This window comes from Ambystoma mexicanum, chromosome 7p (genome assembly GCF_040938575.1).
Source record: "Ambystoma mexicanum isolate Mex_15411 chromosome 7p, UKY_AmexF1_1, whole genome shotgun sequence".
Taxonomy (NCBI): domain Eukaryota; kingdom Metazoa; phylum Chordata; class Amphibia; order Caudata; family Ambystomatidae; genus Ambystoma; species Ambystoma mexicanum.
This window is the reverse complement of record NC_090939.1, coordinates 740377204-740404653: the sequence shown is the minus strand read 5'-3', so window position 1 is coordinate 740404653 and position 27450 is coordinate 740377204. Positions and strand designations below refer to the sequence as shown.

At 43.3% G+C, this 27450-nt stretch overlaps 1 protein-coding gene across 11 annotated transcripts in view; it reads right to left on the bottom strand.

The window, feature by feature from the left end:
* CDKL5 (cyclin dependent kinase like 5) overlaps nt 1–27450 on the bottom strand; it is a 2489742-nt gene that overhangs the window by 1644026 nt on the left and 818266 nt on the right. Inside the window, exon 6 of one of the 11 annotated variants that reach the window (XM_069636841.1) lies at nt 12321–12438. The exons of the other annotated variants lie outside the window; for them this stretch is intronic. The gene's annotated coding sequence lies outside the window, so the exon portion shown is untranslated. The remainder of the gene's footprint in view (nt 1–12320; nt 12439–27450) is intronic. 11 annotated transcript variants of the gene reach the window in all.

Genomic DNA, 27450 nt, shown 5'->3' with positions numbered 1-27450 from the left:
CAGGTAGAATGGTTGGAACTGATGGAGTGGATGGAACTGAAGGAGTTGAACAAAAAGTTGGAATGGATAGAATGGAGAGAGCAGATGGAACGAAGAGCGGATTGTAGTGGACGGAACAGATGAGTAGATGGATCAGGTGAAGTGGATAGAACAGATGGAGTGGATGGAATAGATAGAGCAGATGGAATGAAAAGAGCTGATGGAACAGATGCAGTAGATGGAACGGATCGAGTGGATGGAACAGATCGAGTGGATGGAACGGATGGAGTGCACGGAATGGGCGGAACAGATGGAGTGGATGGAACGGACAAAGTGATGGAATGGCCTTACTGAAAACCATTATATCACACTACCACGCTTACTCTTTCCTATACACCACCACTCAACTAGAACACAGCGATACTATGACACATTCGGTATAGCTGTTCTCATACTAACACCTGCCTGTTGCTCCTCAACATCCTAATTAAGCACAGTTAGCTGATCGCACACTGCTAGCCGAAGCGTCTTCTCAGGCCTAACGCAGCCAGAAATCAGTCTGGGTGACAACCCTCCAGAATGAACACATATTCCTGACCTCCCAACCACCACACCTACCGCTAATAAGCAGCTATCATGCAAGTGCCACATCAGCTGCACACATCTGGTGCACCCACGCACCATCGATATATATATATATATATATATATATATATTATCTCTCTCTCTCTCTCTCTCTCTCTCGACTTGAACTAGTTCCCGAGGGCGTTCAACTTACCAGCGCTTTGAGACCATAGCAATGATACATAAGGCGCTATATAAATGCAAAGTAACATAACATATTCTTTGTTCCACCCTGTTTAGAGCGCTAAGTGTGTCCCTTAATGGCCAGCACAGGTAGTTGAAGTGATGCATTCCAGTTTCACAAACACCACACACTAGCCACCTTTGCTGATCAACAATGGAAACACATTCATACCCTTCTAACAAAGTAATAATAACTTACCAAGGTACAATATTAGTCAAAAGCAATCAGTCTTACCATCTTACAATGACTCAAGCTTTTGGTCAAACTGTGTCTAAAAGTAGAGCACAGACTAGCGCATCAGAGTCCTCTGTGGAACTGGAATGGGGGTCTAGTGAGGCGCAGAGTGGGCCGCTGCCAGAGTCCGCTTGGAGTGGAATGGAGCAGTGGCAATGCTTGACATCTTGCAGCAGCGGGGAAGATTAATGTGAGGGCAGGGATGGAACTGTGTAGTCTTTACTTGTTACCAGATGGCCTAATGAGCTCCCTACCACAAAAACCACTATGACAACATGGGGTAGATTAAAGGTTAGGGGGTACTCTCCCCTTTCCCTCCTTGGCCAGTTATACCTTATACATGTTAAACTGCCCTTCAAACCAGCATAGAATGGGAATAATTTCTCATTGTGGCATGAAGGGGTGGAGGGGGGGGGGATTTGCTTTCCAGATGTTTTGCAATAGTTAAATTAAATCTTTTAATCAGTGCAGGGGACATTTTGGGGTAGAAGACACTGAAACATTTCAACATTTTCATATTAGACACCGTCTTCTACATCGAGACCTCAGGAAAGTTGTGACTAGACCTCTTTCCAGTATTCCAGCAGGTAAAAAGTATTATGTCCAAGCTATACATCAAATTCCGTACGACTAAAAGGTCCAAGGTCCGGGGATATATGAAAGCCTGGGATGAGGGCTTGAGAATAGTCTGGGATACAGTGAAAAGGAAGATTTGGACTAGTGCAGCTGTGTCATCTACCAGAACATTGAAGTATTATGTGAGAGGAAAACAGGACTGTGCTGGAGGAGGTTTGGCGAGTTTATTTTTACATATGTGGTTTAAGTGACTTAAATTCATAATTATTTGACCAAATATTTAAAGATATTAACAAGATCTGAGGCTACCTGTTACCCAAAGACCCGGAGATATGTTTAAGTATCCTGACATATGTGATGTTTCTTCAGCCAAACCTTTCGAGTGAGGTCATATTGAAAGTATTTTTAGCTGCAAGGCTAGAGAATTTGGGATTATGGAGGTCAAAGTGAGACTGGGAGATGGAAGATTAGTATGGCAACATGTGGAAGATAATTATTAATTATGTCCATGATCCAACGATTCGATAAAACCTTTTAACCTCAGACATATAGGCGTTGACATCAAATGGTAGGCAGAGTTATTTATGCTGGACCAATTATCAGCAAAAGTGATTTTTAGTCAATAGAGACAGATTTAATTATGTACCCTTGAGAGAGTTTACTGCTATTTGGTCACGATTTATGGGAAAAAAAAAACAGTTTACTGTGCAACACACTATGTGATTACTTATTGCAATTTACTTTTTTTGTCCTGCTTACTCACAAATCAGGTAAAAATTGTGTGTTGTTAAAAAAGCCCTCATGTGCAGCAAGATTTTTCATTTGTATTCCTTCTGCCCATGAGAAAATTAAACGAAGAAAATTTCCCTCTCCTATTCTGGACAAACTACGAGCATTTGTACCACATCACTTCCACGTCAGGTATGATTGGATGCAACTACTCGGGCGGCATGTATTGCCACAATGTCATTTACAGAGCTGGTGTTTACCCCGGCAGCTTTGGCGTAGAAGTCAAGTTTTGAAAAGTTGCGGGGTGAGGGTGGACAAGGGGCCGCCAGTGGCACGGAGGAAATGCAGAAGGAGAACTGGGAAAAAGGGGACTTTGGATCAGGTTAGTGAGGCAGGGGGTGGCAGCCGGGGTAGGGGGAGTGTTGGAAGGGGTTAGACTTGAAAGTGCAAGCACAGTTAGGAGCTGTGCTATTAAAATCAGAGTGCTGATAGCAGTGAGAAAGACATGGAACTCACCCATTTTAAAAGAGTCCAAGTCTGTCTATTGATAGGGTTTATATTCTACAGTGCCACAGGCATATTGCCATCTAAGTGAACACTTTGTATCTTTGTGTAAAACGCTCTGAGATTGAGGGAGCCGAAAAGTCTTTACATCAGGCCTAATCTAAAAATGTGCAGGCCATAGCATGATCCAACTTCCAAATGTTAAGCCTCTGAGGCCAAGCAAGAGCTGTGAGCCTGAAAAAACGAGTAAAAGTGACAAGCAGCAGCTGGTGCTTGAAACCCAGGTGAGAAGTACAACTCTATAGTGCGGAAGGTCACCAAGATGGAACAGGTGGCAGGGCCAGCTGACAATGACATCATGGGACCCCAAAACAAACTGACGAATCCAGGTTATTCATCCCTTCTCTCCAGGGTGCAGCCATCCCTTTGAGCCTATCGAGGCAAGATCGCCCAGTAAGAGCCTCCCCTAGGGGTCTGTGCAAGTGGCACTGTACAGGTGATGGGGGGTGAATTCCCTTCACGGAGACAGTCTGAAAAAGGTTGTCTGTGCATATGAAGACTGAGAAAAAGGTTGTTACTTCGGTTTTGAAAATTAGTGACAATTCCTCTATCTCTTTGGTTTCAGATAGTGCTGGATCTCCCCTGAACACCACAGGCAAAGAACATCAACAGAAACTCCTTGGCCATGACATCGATCTACTTTCACTGAATAGTGACATTTCCTCAATCTCTGACTACAACACCCAGCCATCCTCCTTGCATCTGGTTAGCTTCAGGCAATGCTGAATACAGCATGAAGGCCACAGTAAACTAAGAAGGACAATGTTAAAGATGCCCCTGTGATGCATAGAAGAAGGCGGATTATACAACAAAAGGAAATTCCTACCAAGGCAGGAGAGTTGCTACACAGAAGCAGGCCTATGCTGTATTGACGTGACGTCCTGGAGTGGCAGAACCACGCTGGGCCATCTGGCCAGTTGAAGCAAGGAGTATGAAGAGAACGCTACCTGAACACCTGCGGATGGGCGTTCGAATCGACCCAGAAGTATAGGTCAAAACAAGAGCAAGGACGGAGAGACACATCCAGTCTGGTGGTGCAACCACGAAGGAGCAGTGGTGGCATGAAGGGCCAGCAACAGACGCCGAGACCAGACCATACAAAGGAGCCTGGATCCCTGAGGTCCACGCATCTACAGAGAAAGGTAGCCACAGGGAAAGCCGATGAGGTTACGGGTGCCTGAGAACCTGACACAGAGCCTACCACTACAAAGTACAAATATTGTGAATACACTCTGGGAAACCTATCTAGGTTACAGGAGCCTGAGAAACCCGATGGAGAGCCTACCGTTAGAAGGTATGAATATTGTGAATATACGCTGTGGAAGCTATGCAGGTTACGGGAGCCTGAGAAACACGAGTGTACAAATACCTGATAAAAGGGGGAGTGAGAATAACAAGAACGTTGTGAGAAGTCGATGGAAAAGTTATCAAGGTTACAGGGACGTGAGAAACCCGAGAATGGAAAACCCTATAAAAGGTGATCTGAGGAAAAGCACTAATATTGTGAATAACGGCTGGGAAGCAATCTAAATTACGGGATCCTGAGAAATCAGAGTGTACAAATGCTATGAAAAGAAGAGAAAGAAACAATGATACTTTGAATCAAGGCCAAGAAAGCCAAAGAAACTTTAACTATATATCCCCAGGGCGGATCAGAGCCCTATACAAATAACTTGTGTCAAGGAAAGGACAAGGTCATTTGAAAGTTCCAAGACAATTGGAAGTTGCAAGACAATTTGAATTGTCTGTGTCAAGACACTTTTCTAAAATCAAAGAGATTACAACCTTTAATTTTGTAGCAAGGAGGAGAAGAATATCCTGCGTATAAAAGAGGATCCTTTTATGATTGCAACCAATCAAGCATGAACTGGGTTCGACAGAAGCCACGTTGAGGATCTTGTACCAAAGACTCACAAATTCCTTTTTAGTTAGATGTTTTGTCAAGAATTGAAGGGCCAGTCAGTGGATTCGATTCAAACTCACCAACTTTATTTTGGACTTTACATTCATACTTAGTTTTTACATCACTAGGTAGGAAACTACCCTCATACAAAAAGGGTAAGGTAGGCATTAGATCCCTTTATTTTTAATAAAATCCTTTAACATGACTCCCACTCGTCAGAGTCCTCCTTCTTGTTCGCCACAATACCTATAATGCTTGTTTTTGCTCTGCATCTTCCTAGTGGCTCTATGCAGAGGAAAATTGGGCCCTTTTTTTGTTGGCATACACTGAGATCAACACATGCGGCACAATGATCTTTGGAGTACAAGTCATGGGCTCCGGGGCCTTGGAAGTGCTGAAAACTGGCGATGAGCACAAACAATCCCATTGTCACAAGGGCACAGAATACAGAGAGCTTGTTTTGACATACTTGACCTTTTTTGCTTTATGTTCATTTTTGCTAAGTCTAGTGTTTTTCATGGAAAGTCATGCCTGCACATTGTTAATCATTCACTGCACAGACTACATTTCATTAAGGGAACTATGGCCACTTTGGGAAAATGATGCAGTCAAAATAAAATTAAAGATCACATTACTGTAGTCCCAAAGGAAAACCTCAATTTAGCACTAAAGCGCCAAACTAAGAAGAACTCCAGTGACAGTTCAAAGCAATTTTGCTTTTATTTTCGAAGAGCACACTAAATAGAAAGGACAACCTGCAGTAGCATTTTTTTAAATTTTCGGTTGGCAGTGAATGAGAGAACACAAAAACCTGTTAATCAAACTGCTTAATTCCAGTAGCTTTGAAGTAGAGCAGGTGAGAAGTGATACCAACAATGGTCACACTTTCTTTCCATCAGTTCCTGGACCAGTTTCTGCCTGAGATTGAGATACCCTCTGTATGGGCTTATAATGCAGAGGTAGCAGCATATGGCGTTTGAGTGGTGGAAAGAGGACCTATGGCTTTTGCTGTGCGGACCAACCTATGCAGGGGACGGGGGGAGGCACATCCGTGAGGACGCACATGGAGTTACTTATCAATTGAACTGCTTTAGGTATTTAGTAGCTGCTAGAAGAGTGGAAGGCCTTGCCCAAAGCTCTGCAGAGCAGCATTGAGGGCTCTCCTTTCATGCACGCATACAGAAGAGAATGCTGCAAGGCTTTGTGATCCGAAGCAAGCCAGTGAAACAGCGCTGGCCATTATACTACACCTTGGTGTTTCACATATCTAGTGGCTTACTCGGGTCCAAAGACCAAACGTGTGGTAGTGGCATGCAGCAGCCACTCCAGGCCAGAGTGCTGTTGGAGTGGTTTGCTTTGAGTAAAGCTACCTGGGAAACACTAGATGGCAGACCAGTGATCGAAGTGAGAGGGTGATGACATCTTTGCCCCTCAAAACAAGTTGAAGGGGACTAAGTGTGGAGGTAAACTGGATCCCCGTGGTTTTAGAAACATTTTGGTGGAAAAAGCTCCTGTCCAATCCTCAGTGGACAAGGTGGAGAGCACAGTCTCGGATACAACTGGCAGAGATATTGAAGGGCACAGAGCAAGAGATGTTGGTGCTGGGATTCTAAGTTTATTCCTTAGATGAGACAGTAAAGAAAATTAGTATCAGGAATCTACGACTCAGAGGATAGGGAACACATGTCAGTGTCGATGGATCTGCTTGACAAGAAATTGAAAGCAGTGAACAGCGCAGGAAAGCAGTACATTTTGGAGTGCTGAGGATCTGCAAGACAATCCCTCATGACATTCTTTGCACATTGCTTCTGGCCTTGGTGTCTTCCAAGATGGGACCATGGCAAAACAGTGGAGTTTTTCTACTTCATGAGAGCGTACCATTTGCAGTCAAAAGTGCAACATTTACATTGATAGCTGGAAGTATCGTACTGGACGTTTGAGGTGATCCAAACCCAGGTGATTCAAATAGAAGGCAAAAAACTTAAACACTGGACAGTGGGATATAGGATACTAATATTTCCAGACCTTAGGTGAAAATGCAACAAAGCAAAAAACATCTATGTGCTAGCCAGAAATTGGCAGCTCTAGGCAAGTGCTTAGGGGAAGACAGGAAGGCAAGTGCAAGGGGATACAGGAAGTGCAGGAGGTGAGGACGACATGGTAAGTGCGAGGACAGGGATGCACACCCTGCCAGGCTAGTCAGGGAAAGGGGGCCCGGAAGGGCAAGTGCAGGTTAGGGAGGGGGAGAGGGGATTGCTGGAGTAGACTGGGCGAGGAAGGACCTGGTGCCCTGTAGGACTCAGAAGGGTCCAGGCAGCCAGTCAATGCGGCTGAAGGGGATTAGCAGGGTAGGGGGAGAGGGAAGGAAGAAGAGAAAAGGAAGGTCTTGAGAAGCTTCTGGAACTTAAGACGATCCAGCTCAAGCCTGAGGGCGGCAGAGAGGCCATTCCAGAGGGAGCCTTCTGCCGAAGAGAGGGATCTACCCCCACTCTATGCTTGGAAAACATCTTATCTGCAGAGAGTTGGAGCTAGAAGACCAAATGGCTCCAACACAGGGGTATTTAGGGAGAGAGAGCTGGATGTAGCAGGATCCCAGGCGCCAGAAAGTCTTTTGGGTGATGCAGAGGGTCTTGAACTTGATCCTTGCAGGCACCGAGAGCTAGTGGAGAGAGTTCAGGGCTGGAACGTCTGTGGGCTTGAGGCCAAGGATAAGTCTTGAAGTTCTATTCTGGATAAGTTGAAGTGGGCAAAGGGAGGATAAAGGCAGATTGAGGAAGAGGATGTTGCAGTAGTCCAGTCTAGAGAGGACCAGAGCTCTGGAGACATTGAGTTTCTGAGGGAAGGAGAGGAAAGGGAGAATGCCTCTGAGGAGATGCAGCTGAAAGTGGGACTTCTTGGCAAGGTCCGCGATGTGAGGAGAGAAGGAGAGAGAGGAAGATGACGCCAAGGTTTTTAGCCACAAAAGATGGTGAAGGGGGGGGGGGGCTGTGAAGGCATCATGAGGTAAGACAGACAACAGACTTAAAATTCAAACAAAAGCTATTAACTTAAATGTCATGATGTTTGAAGGCCTAACTTGCCCTACGCTAAGGTAGGATTTCCCTACCTGAACGAAACTAGTAAAGTCTGAGTTAAAGAGTTCAATTTAAAAGTCTGCCTGTGTACAATATCTATCCTGTAGCCCTCAACTACAATTAACCAATGTGTAAGAATGTCAAAGTCAAAAGCAAGTGTTCAACTCAAAGTGCGGAGTGCCCTCCAGCTCACAGCTTTCTTTCAGCACCCCTTCCCCAAGCATAAGAAAGTTCCATGAAAACGTCTCATGATTACCTTTCTTAAGTTCAAGATGTTACAGTTCAAGATCACTCCTTAAACACAGTTCAAAACAAAAGGGGTCTTGAGAATTTTTATCAAAACAAGTGTGGTTCATCTGCAGTGGTTTCATTAGGTTGTTCCTCTGTGTCTTTATTTTTCACCATTCAGGGCTCTCTGGTTCAGCTGCAGTTGTTATACTGCATAGTCCACCCATTACACTTGATCCTGTGCATTCGCTTAGGTCCTTTCATTGGCCTCTTGGCTTTATGGGTATTCTTGCATTTTTCTGGCTTCTCCTTAAAAGACTTGTGGCTCTGCCACCACGTGTCACACACCTCTTGCCAATCTGTGGCCTTGCTGCACTGCAGTCATTCATCAAAGCTTACTTCAGAGTTCAAGTTAAATCGTGATGCAACATACATTTAAAATGGTTTACTTTCAGTTCAGCGTCCCATGTGCCGTTTTGTTGCTCAATTGTAAGATCTCATTCTGTTCAGTATTTAATATGCACTTATTTGCTTCAAAGTTAAGTTTACAATTAGTTTGGTATTCAATATGCATATATTGGCTTCCAGTTTAGGTTTCCATTTAGTTTGGTATTCAACATGCATGTACTGGCTTATATGCACAGACCGTTATTCACCTGTGTTCCCATAGGAGCGCCCCAGTGCTCCCCCGACACTCACTGGCCTTTGTACGCCTTCCTAGAGCTTCCAGCAACTTCTCTTTACTTCTGCAGTCAGGAAACCCACTGGCGTGAGGCGTTCTCACCTGCCTTGTGCTTCTCTCTGCATGCCAGCTCCACAGCTTCTTTCTGGACGCGTGCAGTGTCCTCTATGCACCATACTTCTCTTCAGCAGTGCCTGCTGCTCGAACTTGGAGATGGAGGCTCCCAGACCAGGGCAAATTACACAGCCCACTCGCTTTGGGTCCCACAAGTCATCCAGGAAAGTTGCTGGCATCCTGGTTCTGGTCCCACCACGGCTGCCTCGTCATAAAGGACTCCTGCTCTTCCTGTTTCTCTTGTCACTGCTGGGCTGGCCTCCTTTTATAGACCTGCAGCCCCCTGACAGGCTGCAGGTGTGGATGTCCTATTAGCCTTGCTTAACCACAATCAAAGGGACATGCCTGACCCTCACAGCTCTTAGCGGGCATCTTCCTCGTCCCAGTACTAGAGTGGCGAGAGTGTGTGCTGTTCATTACTCTCAGTCTCCTCTTCCTCATCACAGTACTGTCAAGTAACATATGTGGGAAAATGAGGGTAGCTGTCTTGTAATAGCCCATGAAGGTTGGGGGAGGGTTAGGTTGGTCATCAATAGGGAAAGGGGGATACCATGTCTCGCCCAAGGACAACCCACTCCCAATCCTAAAGGACCCTCCACCAAGGTGATCCTTCCTCGCTTCTCCACACCAGGGTCAGGATCCAATAGCGATGGCCTTTCCCTGGTCACATGTGCAGAGGATCCTAGGGTAGTAGGAGTGATAATACCCTCAGGTTTCTCACAGAACCCATGGAGGGTGGCCAGAGAGTAGGAGGGAAGGAGGGGGCCGGTGTGCCAATCAGAAGGATCTCTGTTTTACTGGCATTAAGCGAACCATGCCTGAATCGCAGTCAGACAGTCAGGAATGAGATCGAAGAAGAGGAGGCAGTAGAGGGAAGCTTGAAGGAGAGCTGTGTGTATCCGCATAAAACTGGAAGTGAGGAGAGAAGGTGGTGATCAAGTGCGCCAGAGGGGCAAGGTAGATGTTGAAGAGCCACAGTGAGAGGATAGAGCCCTGAGGGACGCCACAGGTGGAGGGTGTGGCGGAGGAGAGAAAAGGGCCCGGTTGAATCTGGGAAGGTCTGTCAGATAGGAAGGAGGTCAACCAGTCCAGTGCCAGGTCCTTGATGCCAAGGGCATCACAGAGCTGATATTTAAGGGTGGCAAGATTAACAGTATCAAAGGCAGAGGAAAGATTGGGAAGGATGAGAACAGAAGGAAAGCTGGAATCAAGATTTGAGAGCAAGTCATCACGGGTGTACAGGAGAGGTACAGTTTCCGTACCTCTGGCTGCTCTGAAGCCACACTGGTGGTCTTGAAGACAACCAACAGATTCAGTGTGGTGGGTCAGCTGGGAGATGACCAGCTTCTCAAAGAGTTTGCCCAGGAAGTGGGTAATGGAGATAGGGCAGTAATTAGCCAAACAGGAAGGATTGGCAGAAGTCTTTTTAAGGAGACAGTTCACAAAGGAGTGATTGAGGGGTAGTGGGATGGAGCCAGTGGCAAAGGAGTGATTGCAGAAATCAGTCAAGGCTGGATCAACAGAGGCAGTGGTGTCCTTGATAGTTCAGGAGGACCAGGGGAGCACCTCTATGGAGGAGACTTTCATGGAGGGTGCTTGTTTAGAGACCTTATCCGGTGCTATGGGCGAGAAGGAGAGAAGGAGGGCATGGGGTAGGGGAGTGGAGGGCAAAGGGAGGCCTGAGAGCGGTTGAGGGAGGAGGGAAGGAAGGGAGGAGAGTGAGAGCAGGATGTCCTGAGTTTATGTTCTGAAGTGGGAGGCCAGTGCAGTGCACAGGGCCTGGGATGGCAGAGTAGAAGTGGACACTGCAGTAGGATTGGTGAGTTCCTTGCAGCTTTTGAACAGTTCAGCCGTGTTGTTGGTGGCCCCAGTGGTGCGGGCTTGGATGTGGTTTGTAACGTCTCTGCAGCAGGTGGCAGGCCATTCTGTCAGTGGATGTGCTTGAAGCCAGCCATTTACGTTCATCAACTCTGCACTTGCGTTTCAGAGAGGCTAGGTCAGAGTCATTCCAGGAGTTGTGCTTGGAGTCAGGCTTCATGCAAATCCTCATGACAGGGGCAAGGACATCCAAGGTGTTGGAGATGGCGAGGTGAAGGTTAGCAAGGACTGTGTCAGTGTGAGCGTCAGTGGCTGGAGTGGGCGGGGGAATGAAAGTGGCAAAAGCAGCAACTGACATTCACTTCATTGGTCGAATGACGGAGAAGGAGACTGGCAATGCGGGCATACGCTTTGCCTGGGGGACCCAAGTGATCAAGATGAGAGGACAGGAGAGCATGTCAGACCAGGAGAGTGGTGTGGTAAGAGGGTTGGATATGGGGATATCTGCAGAAATGTGAGCATCCGAGTGTGTGGGTCGAAGCGGAGGGAGGAATAATGAGGTAAGAATCCATTGACTGCATCTGTAGAGTCATTGTGAATACTGAAGTCTCTGCGGAGCAGCTTGGAGGTAGAGGTCATGAGAGAAGAGGCGAGGTCAGACCACTCTGAAAGGAAGAGGGAGACTGGACCAGGGTTCTTGTAGATGGTGGCGAGAGTCAACGAGAGGATAGGACAGACACCAAGCCTGCATCCGAAGGGAGAGTAGGACTGAGTGGGTATGATCGTAGTAGCAGGGACACATTTAGGAAAGATCAGAGCCACTCCACTTCCAGACCAGTTAGGCCTGAGTTTAGAGAGGATCTTGTAGCCCTCTCAGGGAGGAGTGTGTCAAAAACAGTGACAGAGCTGGTAGTGTAGCACGTCTCAGTGAGAGCGAGGACATCAAGGTCAAATTCTTCAAGGAGTTGACAGTTGTCCGAGTAGTGTTTAACGGCAGTGTGAGAGTTGAGGGTAACTAAGTGGAACTGGTTACCACCTTATAAGTTCTTCAGAGGAGGGGTACAGGGATGTGGTACACCTGTCGCTGGTGGCAAGGGGGGCAGGGAGGTGAAAGAAGGAGGGGTGGCAGGAGAAGTGAGGAATTTGATGAGTGAGGGAAGACAACTATCAAGAAGGTGGAGGTTGGGCTGAGAGCCCTGGGCCATGACAGTGCCCTTCTGGTAGACATTAATGATGCACCTATTGGATGGTAAGTGAGCCAAGAGTACTTTCCATCTGGTTCCACCATTAATGGGCAAAGAAGAGAAAGGGGAGAGGACAGACCATATGCTGAGTCCAAAGGTCCAGAGAGGGAGCAACAAAGAGGATGCCAGAGACAGTCTGGAAGAAGTGTTGACATAGGTATCAGTGATGGGCAGGGCCTGGGTTGGAGACCAGAATATTGTTCTTGAAGTTTTTCCTTCCAGGCTTCGAAAGAGAGGTAGGATAGGTGATAGAGTAGCAATTACAATAAATAGGGGAGATGGAGAGCACCATGAAGGGAGGGGCAGAGAGAAGGAGGGAGGGAGAGAGAGAGAGATGGAGAAATAGCAAAATGCATGATGAACTCACCAGGCGGCCAAGCAGCAAAACAGGTGCAGACAAATTGGGTGCACAACGTCGCAACAGGTCACTGAACTGCTCCAGAAGCAGAGGAGGAAGGAAGGTGACTCAGGTGGGATGAACCCTTCTAAGGAATACAAGGAAAGGGCCTTAAATCACTAGTCACAAGGCACTTCATGTGATTGCAAAGTTATGGCAGCTTAAAGTTTCCAATCCCTGCAACAATCAACAGGTATACAAGCCTTCACAGCCCAGCCCTCCACAAACATGACCTCGGATCTGGGGATCTCCACCCAAGAAGAGTTTCGGGTCATGTGTCCCCCAGACACAGCAGCGCTAAGTGAAGACGTATGTTGAACATTTCAAAGAAAAAACAAACAACTTCTGTACATTTATGTCAGAAAATAACTACATTCTTCAGCAAAAGTTCCCTGCCAACAGCGTGTCAGCTACATGTATTAACAATCTGCAATTCTGTTACTTGCTGGAGGGCTGCTAATACATTTATTGAAAGCAGGTGAGTCACAACTTTAATGAGAGTGCGCAATACTATGGAGACTTGTAGCTTGTGAGTGAATATGTTTGCATGAAGTTTCCAGCTGTTACCATATCACATGTTTAGCCGTCAGTGGATAAAAGGCAGATGACGTTAATGTAACAGCGAATTGTTTTTATGTAAACACATGGCCATTGTGTTCCGAACAAAGCCATTCCTAGACTGATCCCTTTTTATGGAATTAAATGCAAGGTATTTCCATTCTCTGCTATTCATATAAAAGCTTCGTTTTTGTGTGCCTCTAACAGCAAAGAGGCATGCTCGTATATTTTAACTTAAAGTGGGGCAGAAACCCAAATGGTTTACCTGCCTTAGGATATTAATTCACTCCCAGATGGAAGGTCAAAAGGATATGAAAATCAACCTGTCATGTTCAGACATTAGGTAAAAAGTGGAATGTTTATTTTGCTTCTTCCATTTCATTTGTGCTAAATATTCATGTTAAATACGTCCAACGAAACTCTAAATCCAGCTGAAAAAAAGTATGACCAAAACTGATCAATGCTTTTATGACCTTTGTCACACCACAACCCCCAGAAAAAAGCCCAATGCCCACCAGTTAATGTGTACATACTAATGATGACAAATTGTTAATGAAGAGCAGATGGCTACATAGGTTTTACAAATTGTCTGCACTTGCATGAAAACAACAAGAGAGCTATAGTACAGAAGATGCTACTTTTTGTGTACGAGTTTGAGAAAACTTTTCTAAATCAAGTGCATACTGTTTGGATGCATGTCCAGCTCCCAGGTCCCCCCAGCCCCAAACTATTTAGGCACGAAAATATGGTACGACGTCCTTTCAACACGGTTTGTTTTTATGCAGGTTTTTTTTACTGCTAATTTTTTTACGAAAAAACCCAGAACATTTTTTAGGGGGGGTTTAGAAAATGATATATATGGGGTGTGGGTGTTTCGTAATACATAAAAAATTAAAAGGGAATGGGGGAAGGCGACTGGGTGCAACCCCACCAAAAATAATTACAAAATAATTTAATGTTTTTTTTCCATTAAAATAATCGTTGTAAAAAAAACGCACGAAAAAACATCCTGCGATGAAATGACATGCAACCAGAAAATGTACTAGTGCTTGAACATTTGCGACGTGTGGGAGTAGAACATGCATAGTGGAAATCACAAATATAGTGTTTTGTAGCAGTTATGAAAACTTAGGTTGGCCCCGGCATAGGGCATGAGTGGTATTGAAGTACAGTAGTTGAAATATAGTGCATAAGGAGGTAAATGTAGGCCCTGGTCCTTGATGTGAGAAATACTGAAGCACCGCTATATTTGAAGTGAGGCCTAGCATGTTGCAGGCCCTATTGAAAATAGCAGCATTCTGTGATAACGAGTTTCAAATCACCTTCCCATTCCAAGTCCCAGCAGTAAAACCAATCACAGAGGCATTAAAAAATGTGTTGAACTATGGGCCTGCGAAACCAGAGAGGAATGCCAAGCCAGGTCTGTGCCTGTCCCGAAAGACAAACTTATGGGAGCCGGGGTAAACGTCTTGAGCTGCCAAAAGGCCGGCATAGATTTAGATTTGGCTGAGTGAGTTAATTGTAATATCCACATATGAAAAGGTGATGTTTAAGAGAAGAGAATGCTATGATGATTATGTCATTATTTGGACATCCTTCAATGATTTATGTGGTGAATCTGATGGTTGATTGTTTAATGGTTCTTAACTCTGTTTGTACATGACTGGTTCTATTGATTTATTTATGTATATGTGAGTATATACATGTATTTATGTGTGTGTATATATATATATATATATATATATATATATATATATATATATATATATATATATATATATATATATATATATATATATATATATATATATATATTTCGTTCTCTTTTTCTTTTCTTCTTTCTGTTAGTTGTGTTTGTTAGTTTTGTTTGTTTGTTAGAATGGGTTTTTATTTAAAATATATGGATTAGTTGAATTGTAGTTCAATGTGTGCCTTTCACCTAAAATGAAGTCTGTATTATTGGAGAGTATTGTATTGAATGACTCTTATTACTTGTCCTTGAAAATGTAAATAACATATTTAAAAATAGATTTAGAGCATTAGCGCCACCTAGAATAATGGCTATCCCTTTTGAACTGCCAGACGCCTATAAAACAGAATACCTAAATCCATCAAAATTTGTCTGATTAGTGGGGTTCTCGAGAGGCCCAGGAGAAGCTCCGTAGAGGGGTAGCTGATAAGGGGGTAGCCAGGAGTGAAGCAGCCTGTGATGTCTAATACGAGGAGCTGGAGGTGAAACCAGAAAATGTAGTCCCACGGCGGGGAGGCATGGTGGGGGCGCTCACATGTCTGGTATCAGGAGAAACACTCCATTATTCTTAAGGACCAATTTGATATCAAAGGTATCCACTGAGCTCATCTTAACGACCAGATGCACACAATGTGACTAGGCCCATGGGGAGATTAACATCCTAGGAAGTCTGTCAATCAGGTAGCGGGAACACAAGGTGATGTAGTAGGAGACCACGTGTTAGAGGGTGCGGGTAAATTATAGGAGACTGGTAGTATTTATACAGGTGTTAGACAAGGAGGGTAGGGGAAGAACACTGTATGCTAAGTGTGTCATTAGTGACAATGTCTCGCCTTATAATGGCGTGTTTGCTTTGAACTAACTGAGCTCCATGGCAGTTCGGTTCCATGGGACCCTCAGTCACCTTTTTCCTTTTTGTATAAAACATAAATCTTGTGATCCTTGCAAAGAGGTGCACCAAGCCTTTTTCCTTAGAGGGTTGGTTTTTACTGTATGGTTGTCTGGAGGTCTGCCTTACAATACCCACTGGGGTTACCTTTCCTTACACAACAGTATTATGTTTTTTTCCCCCCTAATGTCCTAAAAGGGACTGCTGTCCATCATCCGCAAATCTTCAGGCTGGACTATGTCAAGAGCTTGAAACCAAGTCCTACCATAAAGCATCCACATCAAACTTCAGGAAGTCCAAATCGTTGAGCATGGCTCTATGTCAGAAAACAACAGCTGAGCATCGAAACAGGTCAGCTACATGAAATGCCCTCCTGACACACAAGACCATTACTGGTCAGGCTCCAGACTATTTGCGCACCAAAACCTTAACACACCTTCCCAAATAATGCACCTCTAACTCACCATATTTGTTCGTATCTAGAATTTCCCGTGGGAGTTTATCTCAAAAGTAAGGAAAGAAATGGGTTTGGCGTGAACATTTGGGCATGATTAAGATGGTATGCACAATCAGGCAGCCAGAGCGCAGACCGGATATTTGGTTCGAGAGAAAATCATGTTGAAGTGGCATAATTCAGAGCGATCTATTGCCTCATCCTATGCTGACCATTGACATTCGGGAATTTAAATGGGACAAATATTCCCTTCAAGGGGTGAAGTTAGATAAAAAAAGGACTATATATACGACAAACCTCAAGGACAGTCATCCTCTAGAATAGGGCTCAACATTTCCCTTGGCCTTTAGGCATTGGCTAGTGATAAGGGACTCTTGGCAAGTAAGAAATAGCGTGCTATGTTTATGTGTAGCTGCATAGAAGCTTGTAACTTGACATTTTTCTCCCTGCTTTAGAAAAATAGGTTGTACAATGTAGGACTTATTCTAGTGTACATATCAAATCAGAAATGTGTCTGACCTATGCCTCCTGACAGACAATTCCCATCAGATGAGGCATGACCCATGGCCAAGGGAGGAGATAGCAAGTGACGCATCAATTCGGGAGTGATATTTGTAGTAGTAATTGTAGCAAACTCTCTGTAGTTTTAAGTTTTGTACTTAATGAAGCCTTTCTTTGGTCTATAACCGAGGTCTACAATCTGTGGCTCTCCAGATGTGCTAGACTATGACTCCCATGATTACTGTCTACTGACTAAAATGGCTACGGCTGATGGCATTTGTAGTCCAAAATATCTTGAGAGCTAAAGGTTACAGACCACTGGCCTACAATGCAAAATTGAAAGTAGGGTTTATTTCCAGCTATGACCAGTGGCCTCAGTAACTGAATTTCAAGTGACTGCTCGTCTTGCTACAGTTATCAATTGCAAAATGTTCCAAAACGGTATTTTACAAACCAGCCAATCATGCTAACCTACTTAATTTGGGTGAGTAAAACAGCTTGGGTGTGATGGTTGGACCTAAGGTTTAAGGGAGCGCCTTTAAAATGGCAGACACCTGTTCGGCTAAAGAAACCCAACTTGAAGCACAGAGCCACATGTCTTGGCACATCACTCAATGCAGCGAAATGTACTTCATGGTGTTCAGAAGAACGTTAATACAATTGAAGGTGGACTTTGCTTTCTAACCAGACAATTGGTCTGTCAGTAACCTTTGCTTGTGGCATACTAGCCAGCTGGTCACAGACATTAACAAATCACAAAAGGGACTTGGGCCCTGAATGGATGTCCGTTATCAAGACTACTTTTGTTAACACAATGGAGCAAGGTGCCATGCCATAAAGGCAGTAGTTCCATTTACCAGATAAACTGAAAGCTTACTGGCATATAATTATAACAAGGTGTACAGTCAATCCAGTTGTGCAATGTATACAGCAACAGTTCAAAGCTCGTGTCTGCACCATGTTAAATTCTTAATTTCAATCTAAAACTGCCATTAACCTCTAACAATAGTAAGTGAATCGGAGACTTTGGCAGAGAATGGGAGACTTCTGCAGAGCACTCTTGGATCAGGAAGAAGGTACTGCTTTTGATGTTACACAGAAGGTTTCACATGCATACTTATGTACATAAACACAGACACAGAACACACCATTACACCAGAGGTGGATCCCTTCCACAGTAAAAGGTAGGAACATGTTGTCCATGGTTTTAGACTATTCACCACTACTTTAGCAATAGGCTAAATAAAGGCAAACTTGATGCAGGATCTTGAGGCCTTCTCTTTAAAATGCACTCAAACCAGGACCACAGTAGGGCAATGGTAAGCAAAAAACGTGCCGTTATGTGAATCTGCAACTACAAGTTCGACTTGAGGATGACAACCACCAAGCCCTAGATCAAAATTGTCTCAGAGGGCTACCATATAGCAGATGTTTCCATTACGTATGTTTCAGTACACTGCAGTTTGAACTCTGTAGTCAGACTTTTTCACCCGACTTGTGTCGCTAAGAGCCATATTGATGTGCATTTCCTGTCTTGAGAAGAAGGCCAAAAATAAGTATGCAGCAACTCACATTCCCAGACTGTCTCCTATCCAAATAATGACGCAACCCTGCATGCCTAACAAGACCCAAGAGACTAGGCAAATTCAGTGTGATATCACCAGAGCCGCCAACCATCACTCTGAAATGGTTGCTGTGAGGAACAGCCATTGTGCTAGAATGCACAATCCAGGAAGAGTGCACTCATGCTTCATCAAGCATGTGTCTTACCCATTCCTCTTAGGAGGGTGTGGAACCCACAACTGTGCAGCAATTCCCCAGGATGGAGCACTTTAACCTATGTGACGAATCAAGGGAATTCCTTTTTCCCCCCAGAGCCCACCCTGTGGGGCTAGGGAGGTGTGCCTGCTCTGCAATACCCTCCCCAGGGCTAGAGGCAAGGAGACCTCACCGGGAGTGAATCCTCCTTAGGGGAGACAGACTCCCATTCCCATGAGGAACTCCCTAAACCTGTACATATGATGGCCTACATGGGATGCTCTAAAATATCTTAAACACTTTTTCAGCAAAACTGGGACGAAGAAACTCTACAGAGATGACATTATGTTACTAAAAAGGAATAAGGTTCTCTAAATAAAAATAACAAATGTACAGAGATGAGTATGTTGATTGACGTAGCTTCAATGACCCCCAGTAAGAGAGTAAAGATAGAGGAAGACTGACGTCGGCCCAAAGAGGTCCCAAGCCGCACAATACCTGCAGGAATCAGAGATCCAATGAGTTTCATACTCGCTCAAGTGCAGAGAACAAAATGCCAGAGCTACAGCATAGCTGGAACCCAAGAAACCAGGCGGGCACAAGCTCGGTGGCAAGACCACAGTCGAAGACTTGTGGTGGACCACTGGTCCGACAAACTTCTCTGATACATTCGGGTATGTGAAGCAACAGGGTGCCCGGTCTCATAGCCGAGAACCAGAAAGACGAAAAGAGACGAGAGACCAGGCGGAGAGGAGACACTACGAGAATGCAGACATGGACAAGGGAAAGGCACCAGTGATCAAATACAAATGAGAAGGATTGTGAGAAACCGGACCCCGGAAGACGTACCCATTCAGAGAAGAAGGTATTGGAGTCACGGGCGGCTTCGAAGTGGGAATCATATCGCACAGCCAACTCGTCTCATTATTAAGCTTGTAAGAAAGTTAATCTTGAAACCAAGAGATAAAATCTGGTAATAGGCAAGAGCAAGCTATTGAAAAGCTGAACAAAGTGAGGGAAGATCCCATGATCGCAATTCCCTGGGAGAAGTGAACAGAGCCTGCAGCAAACTTAAAGTGTGTTAACAGGAATGAGCAAACTATTGAAAAGCTGAACAATAAGACTGGGAAACTAGTAGTAATAATACCCTGGAAGGGGGCCCAAACAGTGCAAGAGACAAAATCGGAGAGACCCAAGTGAGTTGAACTATAATAATCTAAGAAGGGCAGTCACCCCACACCACGAGGAAATCTTGAAACATACTGAAGCCCAAATAAGAGGGTAAATATAAGAAAGCCTTAAAGAAAAATCTTAAAGAAAGAAGAATATTCACCAGCTCCATTGAAGAATTTCAGAGACTAATAAAAAAAAGCAACAAGAGGATATTTGAGGATCCTGTATTGATTGATGGACTGATACTAGAACTATCGAAAAAAGAAGGGAGTGAGTCTCTGAACCCAAGTTGATTTACATTGTGGTAGGGACAGCTAAGGTAGTCTTAGACAGCAGACTTCATTATTTGTACTTCCACGACTGACTGTCTAGCACCTTAGAATAAGTCATCCTGAAACATGTCACAATATGTCGTCCTCGTATATGCCACTCCTAGTACCAAGAAAAGCAGACATGACATACAATATCAAAAAGGATTTGAAACAGTAATGGCCTATGAATCAGTGCTTCATCTTTACTGCCAAAAATAAAACACTTTCAGATTTTTATGAGATCAAACATAGAAGCTGTACAACTTGCTCCCTTCAAACCACTGACAGCACATATCAAATTATATTCTGGCAACATTCAGGTGGCTGCTCAAGTAGAGGGTTGCTTTACAGCTCAAGAAGGTTTCCACAGAAGCAGTAGTGCTAATTTAAACACTCACTTCCTTAGACACCAGTGAAATTGCAGATCCACATGAGGGCTCAGTTAGCAAGTCCACAATGGTGCTATCTTTTCAAAAGACACATTTGCCGTTTAACAGACATATGTGGAACATTCTACCTGCAACAGCGTGATCCATTTTACACGCTATATGCATTTCAAAACACATTTGATAATAACATTTTGCTGCTTTTTATTCAAACATATGTGGAACATGCAGTCTGAAAAGCACACAGTTTTTAAGGATGCTTGTGACTAATTAGCAACTGTGCAAAGACAACTGCATTTGTGCAATGTTCAGTCTGCTAAAGCGTAACCAGTCCAAAAGACGCGGATGAAAAAGGGGACAGTTGATAAAAGTACAAAAACAATTGGATAACTAATAGATCACAGATTAGCACTATAAATGCACAAGATGCTACAAAAAGAAAATGTTTTAAACATTTAAGTGCATACTGACAGAACATCAAAATGAAATAAAAAGAAGGACATCCAAAATCAAATTGTGATAAGAGACTATAAGGCTGACAGAATATATGCTTTTCAACCTAAATGACACCACGAAGGGTTAACCCAAGGACAGCACTCCAGCTACCTCTTCAATCAGTTCTTATGCAGAGAGTGACAATGCTAAAGAAGCTTGCACTTCCTATAATCAAATTGATATTGTTGAGACCAATGCACCCGAAGTAGAGACATTATTTTTTAGACCATATAAGATTATACAAAAGAGGCAACAAGAATATTAATTAGACCAAACGGGTTACTTTCAGAGAATCTCTTCCCATCAATACCAGGGGAAAAAGGTGTAGCATAAGAGCAATGAGTTAATCAACTCAACAGACAAGGCAAACCATATGTACAAATCCATTAATACATAAATACAAATGTATATGATACCATTTAATCAAAGGAGCAGGATACATATCAAATGCAATTTACATCACATAAAACAATTCTTGACAACCCACAAATCAACTGCCTGAATCATTCTTAAATACAAAATGATTCACGTAAAAACATCAAAAATATTTCATAACAGAGGCTAAGACATTTGTGCAGGTCAGTCCACATTTATACTTAAAGGAAGTTAGCTGAAAAATGTTATTGTCCTGATCATTCGGGCATGTATTTTTAAGCATATTGTAATCGATTTTAAAAAGAAAATTCTATGCATCTTGCCTAAGTTTTCCTCACTTTTACTCATGGGAAAACAACAGGTTGGCCGCGGCCATCTTTTGCTAATCTTATTCGTTGATGCATCGCCCTAAGTTCAAGTGCCTTTGCGGCACTAAATCATACTACCCGCCCCTGAAGCGGACATCACTTGTCCAATCAATATGCTCCACCTATTTCCATTGCCAGCATAGCCAAACGTTCCCCATCATCACCCACACCGTAACGTTACTTAAGGCAAATAGCAGAAGATAAACAAACACATCCTCTGACAGTGCGTACGTTTTCATCAATAGTCTGCAATGTAACAAGTGCTTTTATTTATCAAAGAATGCTCACAAGAGAGTATTAAGTCCACAAAATGAACTATATGTTTTTGCGATACACTTTATAGCTAAAAACTAAACTATACACAAATAACAATCATTACTAGACAGGGAAACAAACCACAAGTTACACACCTGCTTTTTTATAGTGCACGGTATAAATAACATTCAACATAACATAACGTACTGTGTCAATTCTTTTGGTAAAATCGCACGTCGCTGATCTAGTCATTATGCATACAGCACACAGGGCGTTTTTAAATTGCACAAATATTATGTACATTGAGCTTGATTTCAGGAAGTTCCATTCTCTCGTTGTCACGCTGAGTAACCGCTCTTAACAACATCTTGCAGAAATGGAAACTAAATTTTCGTATGTCCACTTTCAATATAGTAAATGTTATCATTTTTTTGGGTATTCAACACATTGTGTTCATCGAACTGTTGCTGACATTCCATCAAGGCCAAATAACAATAGCATCCTGTTTTCAGTGACTGCAGCCAGCGACGGGTAGGTTTGATTTTGTGAAAGAACGCCACAAAAAAAAAAAAAGTCAAGATGCTTCTTTGGGAAAGTGTTTCAGAAAACCAAGGACAGTTACAAACAGCTATGTAAAATATGTGTCGCCACAGGAACGTAAGAACAATTCAGAAAGGTATGTGTTTGCTTCTACCTCTGGGGATATATCATCTCTGTAAGACAATTCAATCGAAACCCTAACTCACCCTCGTCCAGCACTGTTTCATGTTACAAAGCGCAGAATGTGTGCGTCAGTGTGACTGTATCTCTTCCTCCCTTCCCCCTGGCACCAGCCCCCAAGCCTCCCAGGTGCATGCCATAGTGATGAACTAGTAGGCTTAGCATATTATCATAGTTTTCACAATGTAAATTATGAGAGACCGGACCTTCACTTTATGGACAGATGAGCCCAGCTGACCCACGTAGGAATCGACAGGTGGCTGAGAAACAAACCAATTGTAGCCTGGCATCCCCTATGGAGCAGGATCATGTATACGGTCTTACCAATCAACCGTGCGGGTTCAGACCCTATATGTGATGTCATTACTGATACTGTGGCCTCTCAAAAGGCAACAACATTCATTATGGAGTCAGAATGTTCTCGAGCAGCAGAGTCCTTTGCTGATATGTTTTGTATTCTGTACAATTAAACCAGGTTATCCTTGCAAGCTATCTCTTGGCTTTTTCCATAGAAGGTTGCATTCATTCTTGCGTGAGTTTAACAGGGGACTGCCTTCAATTGCACAGCACTTACTATAATTCATGCATGTCCATTCATACTCCCTTGCTTACCTGAGGCAGCATATCTACCATCATGCGAGACAGGTGACTTTACGTGCCTATACTAGTAAGTTTCATTCATGCTCTGTCTAGGCCTTGTGCCAATCGGCCGTGCTAGTGCAAAAGGGATGGAAGGAGGAGCCTATGGGTGTACAAGTGCTGCAGGAGGGTGTTGAGATGGATTTCTAAACTCTGATTGGCCGAAGTTTAGGAGGCCGCCCTCGGTTTAAACAGGGGAACTTTCTGGACAAGTCAGACCAATCTAGGTAGTTTGGCAGGCGGGCAAGACAGTCTCAGGATGGGTGATAGTGATCGGATACCCACAGTGAGCACACACAGCAACGAACCACAAATTACTCTTAGACAAGTGTATTTGAAAGAGATCTATACATTTATTGTCGACAGGACCAATAGATACAACTAAACTTTAGTTATGCGAAAACATTTACCACACACAATACTCTACTATACAGCATGTATACAATACCTTTCCTAATGTGACAAATGAGGAAAACACAGCCACAACCTGCAAAGAGAAGGGATGATTAACACACTAGGAGCTTTAGACAATTTTTTCGGAGTCGTTCCCTAACTTTCTAGTCCAGCCCTAAGAATTGGGTAGCCTTGGGCTCAACAGTGCAGTAGTGCTTCAAAGCGCACTATCACGCCAGTGAAGCAAAAAGCAGGTCTTCTTGGGAAGGTGGCAGGAGGCGATGAAGAATTGGTTCCCACTATTCCGGTAGGATGTGCCCTTGGCGGCACAACCATTTTCAAAAGGTCAGAATAGCTGGGGAGTGCAGGCTAACCCAGCCAACATCGAATACCTTTATGGGACATTCGTGCATAAAAGGTATTGGTTCTGCCAGTGGGAATCCGTCAAGTGATGCAAGGGCTTGAAACATGTAGCCAACTGGAGCCATGGGATAGATTTATGTCTGTGATGACATCCCTTTTACCCCATACCATTGCCCTTGCATCAGACTCATTGTCGACGGGACGTACCTCGACTTTGTCCATATTAAAAACATATACCTTATTGGAACTACTTATTGCCTCTGCTAAGGGGTGGCTGTAAGGACAGTTTTTCTCAAGTCCAAATAAGGGCTTAGTAAAACCATTCAACTGAGGCAGTCCATGACTCCACTCTTACTATAAGGCTTTACCACCCGAGTTCAGGGTAGCGTAGACAGAGCAGGAAGGCTTATCTTAGGAGGGAGCGAGTGCTGTAGAATCAATACAAATGAAATTTTAATACAAATGGCTCAAAGAAACACTGAAACACTATGTATTGTAAAATTAAATGGTTTATTTACATAAGAGTAGGCTCGGATAAATCTTGGGGGAAATCAGTACTATCACATTATATATGACCACATTTATTAAAACACAACACTTTGCTTGAAGGTACACAGACCAAAGCATATAACCTTATTTGGAACACCTAATAGGAGTTCTTGGGAAGTCAAAACAAATAGTTACGTTTAGATTACTTTCAGGGTAGTAGACCCTATCAGTTGTACTGTGACGCTCGGCAAGAAATCACATAGACATTTCAAATGGACAATTTACTTTTTTCTGATCTAGTGAAACACAGTTACTAGTCACAGTATAAACCTATAACTCGGATCAGGATTACAGTTATTCTAGGTGAGTTGGACCTTGGTGTGTAATATTCAATTACAGTTGCTTTCAGTTCACATACTAAGGGAAGCAATAACTCTAGGATAACACAGTTACACTCAAGGTAAGTAAAACCTATACACTTTTTACAGGAGCTATAACCAACTTAAGGACAGGTGTAACCTAAGACTCTTTTTGTGTCGGTCTGAAACAGACCAGGGAAAGCAAAACCCAGTGTTACACTTTATGAATGACCCAAAGTTACTCTAGGTAGGTAAAACCTAAGGCAGACATATTCTGGACAGGCCAACAGCAAGTCGGGCCAATCAAAACACAATTGGGAATCACATATAATTATCCTAACAGGAATAATAAAGTGAAACCAACAGCATTATTTGTGTGTAAGAGATACAACCAATTCACAGGTGAGTAAAATAACCTAATATCTACTTTCCAGAATGGCAGAACATTTCTAAGCTAAGTAATATCCTTTGCGGAAAGGTTACAACAGAATTTCTATAATGTGAAGACAGTTTGAATCCTCTAATGAAGGTTAGACTTTCACATCAGTATAAGTGTTCAACAAATTACTGCCACCAGCCATTAATGTTAGGTTTGTCCTTGTAACATAAATGTTACCTTTATTTAAAATGATAAAGGGGACACTCAGTATCTCCCCCGCACTCCGCATAAGGTGGGGAGTGCTGGTCTCACTTAATAAAATGTAAAAGGGATATAAAGATCCTTTCTACCCTTGGGAACTGTGGTTCTCTCAAGGTTAACAAAAGAAAGTTAAAGATTGAGCGCCTAGGGCAATCCAGCAACAACAGGAGCTTATTGCCAGCAAGTTGTCAAAGAGGATATATTTTAAAAGACACTATCGAGAGTCCAAGAAATCACACACATAAAAAGAGTAAAATATTCTGCGAGTGTGGAAAAAGGTTCCCACTCACAGAGGTATAAGAAAAAGTAATCCACAAGTAAAGCTAAAAGTTCTGGGGTTGACACAGGTCAGGAAGATTTATCATTACTATGAAAATCTTACCCAACAGAGGCCATCAGAGCAAGTGCCATTAATTGCATGTGTGCATGGGGTTTGGGTGAAGCAGAGGGTTTGATGGACACCAAGCCTTAGTGTAACTTTCACAGATGTGAAATATCCATTTACATATCAGTCTTTCTCCCACTCAAATGGGCAGACCAGCACTGAAGTGCTAGAGCAATTCTCATCTGAACAATTGTACCAATAGCAACTCCAGACAAGGAGGATAAGCAATATAAATGAAGGAAAGGTAAAAGATAAACATGAATGCATCAAAACCCGACTATATCAGCACAAATAAATACTTTGTAATACATTATCTGGCATTGAAATTGCAAGTGTAATAGCATTAGATTGTTTCTATACAATGTCCAAACATTGGGGAACATATCTAAAATGTCATTGTGAGCAGATTTGGAAGATCGCTAAAAATCATTTAAATCTGGAGGTCAACCTTTCAACAAGTTCCGATTTTGGAGAAAGGCTTGTTTGTGTTTTGTGGCATTGTATGTGTCCTGGGAACAAAACCAGGATCCATTCCATGAGTCAATGTCAGATCTTTCACAAATTCAAAATCCATTTCCTGGTATATTAGCTTGGCCACCCATTTTTTGCCTCGTTTTGTAAAGGCCATGAGGTAAAAAAGCATCCATAATGTTCTTGCAGTTTTTTCTTTTTACCTCCCAACGTTCACGTTGTGCACAAATACAGCTTGTCTTATTCTGGCCTCCGTACCGTCTATGCCGAAATGCAACCTTTTGCGCACATATTATGGAACTCCTCCAAATCTCCAGTATGACCAAATTTGGAGAGTTCCTTCAGGTCTCTTGAAAGCGTTTTATCATACACAATCTTCTCAAGTGCTTTGTGTGGAGGGGAACATGGCACCAACCACTTCTTGCGTTTCTGCTCCTTCGATAAAGGTCCATGTGCATATTCCTGGAAATGTTGTTTTTCTGTCCCTGAGTGCACGTTGGAACAATGGTGCATCAATGAATTTCTAAAGATCCATCACAAATTTTGGAGCTCCACCAAAGAGGAGTGCTAATAGACAGACCACTTTAAAAGCTTTTCCGAACCATTTTTATTACCAGTAGCTGCAATTTTTTTATTGATTGATTTGCCAACGTACCATACATCAAATTGATGACGAATGTGTGGAAACTACTCTTGTATGGCCTTGGCTAATGAAAAACGTGCCTAGGCTATCAGGTCTATTTGCATTCCCCTGGATTCCAGATGTTCGATCTATTTAATGAAACCATGTTTCTCCATGGCCACAGACTATGTTCATTGAGACACCTGCACGATGACTGAACTCACAATTTATTTACTTTTTACATGTCCTGAAAGTGGTATGCGCAGTGCTTAGCAGAAAATCCTGGATTGTCACAATGCCTGTCACCAGCAAGCCAAGCCTGACACATACTGTCCATTGACATTTGTTTGAGTTTCCAGGTATGACTAATGGCAGGGAATAAGATTTCCCTTTGATATTTGTAGTACTGGGTTTTGGCAAAGAAATCAAGTCCCACAAATTGACAGAAACTGGAAATGTTACTGAAAGTCAATCCGCTGAACAATAAAGCTGCTGAACAAAGTACATTTCCAGCAGGCACTTTCCCGAGCATCGGTTGAGCAGACCATGAAAATGTATTATGGAGGTGGACACAGCTGGCATGGATTTTCAGGTTGGTGCCTTCTAATACATGAGACACATTCACCAGTGGCTCCTGCATATGTTCCCTCTTAATGTATGGACACATTTCAGCATTTCTACAATCTCTAGCAGGCAGCTGTAAAATACAATGTATTTTTGCTCCTTTAATAGCCAATCATCTTGCA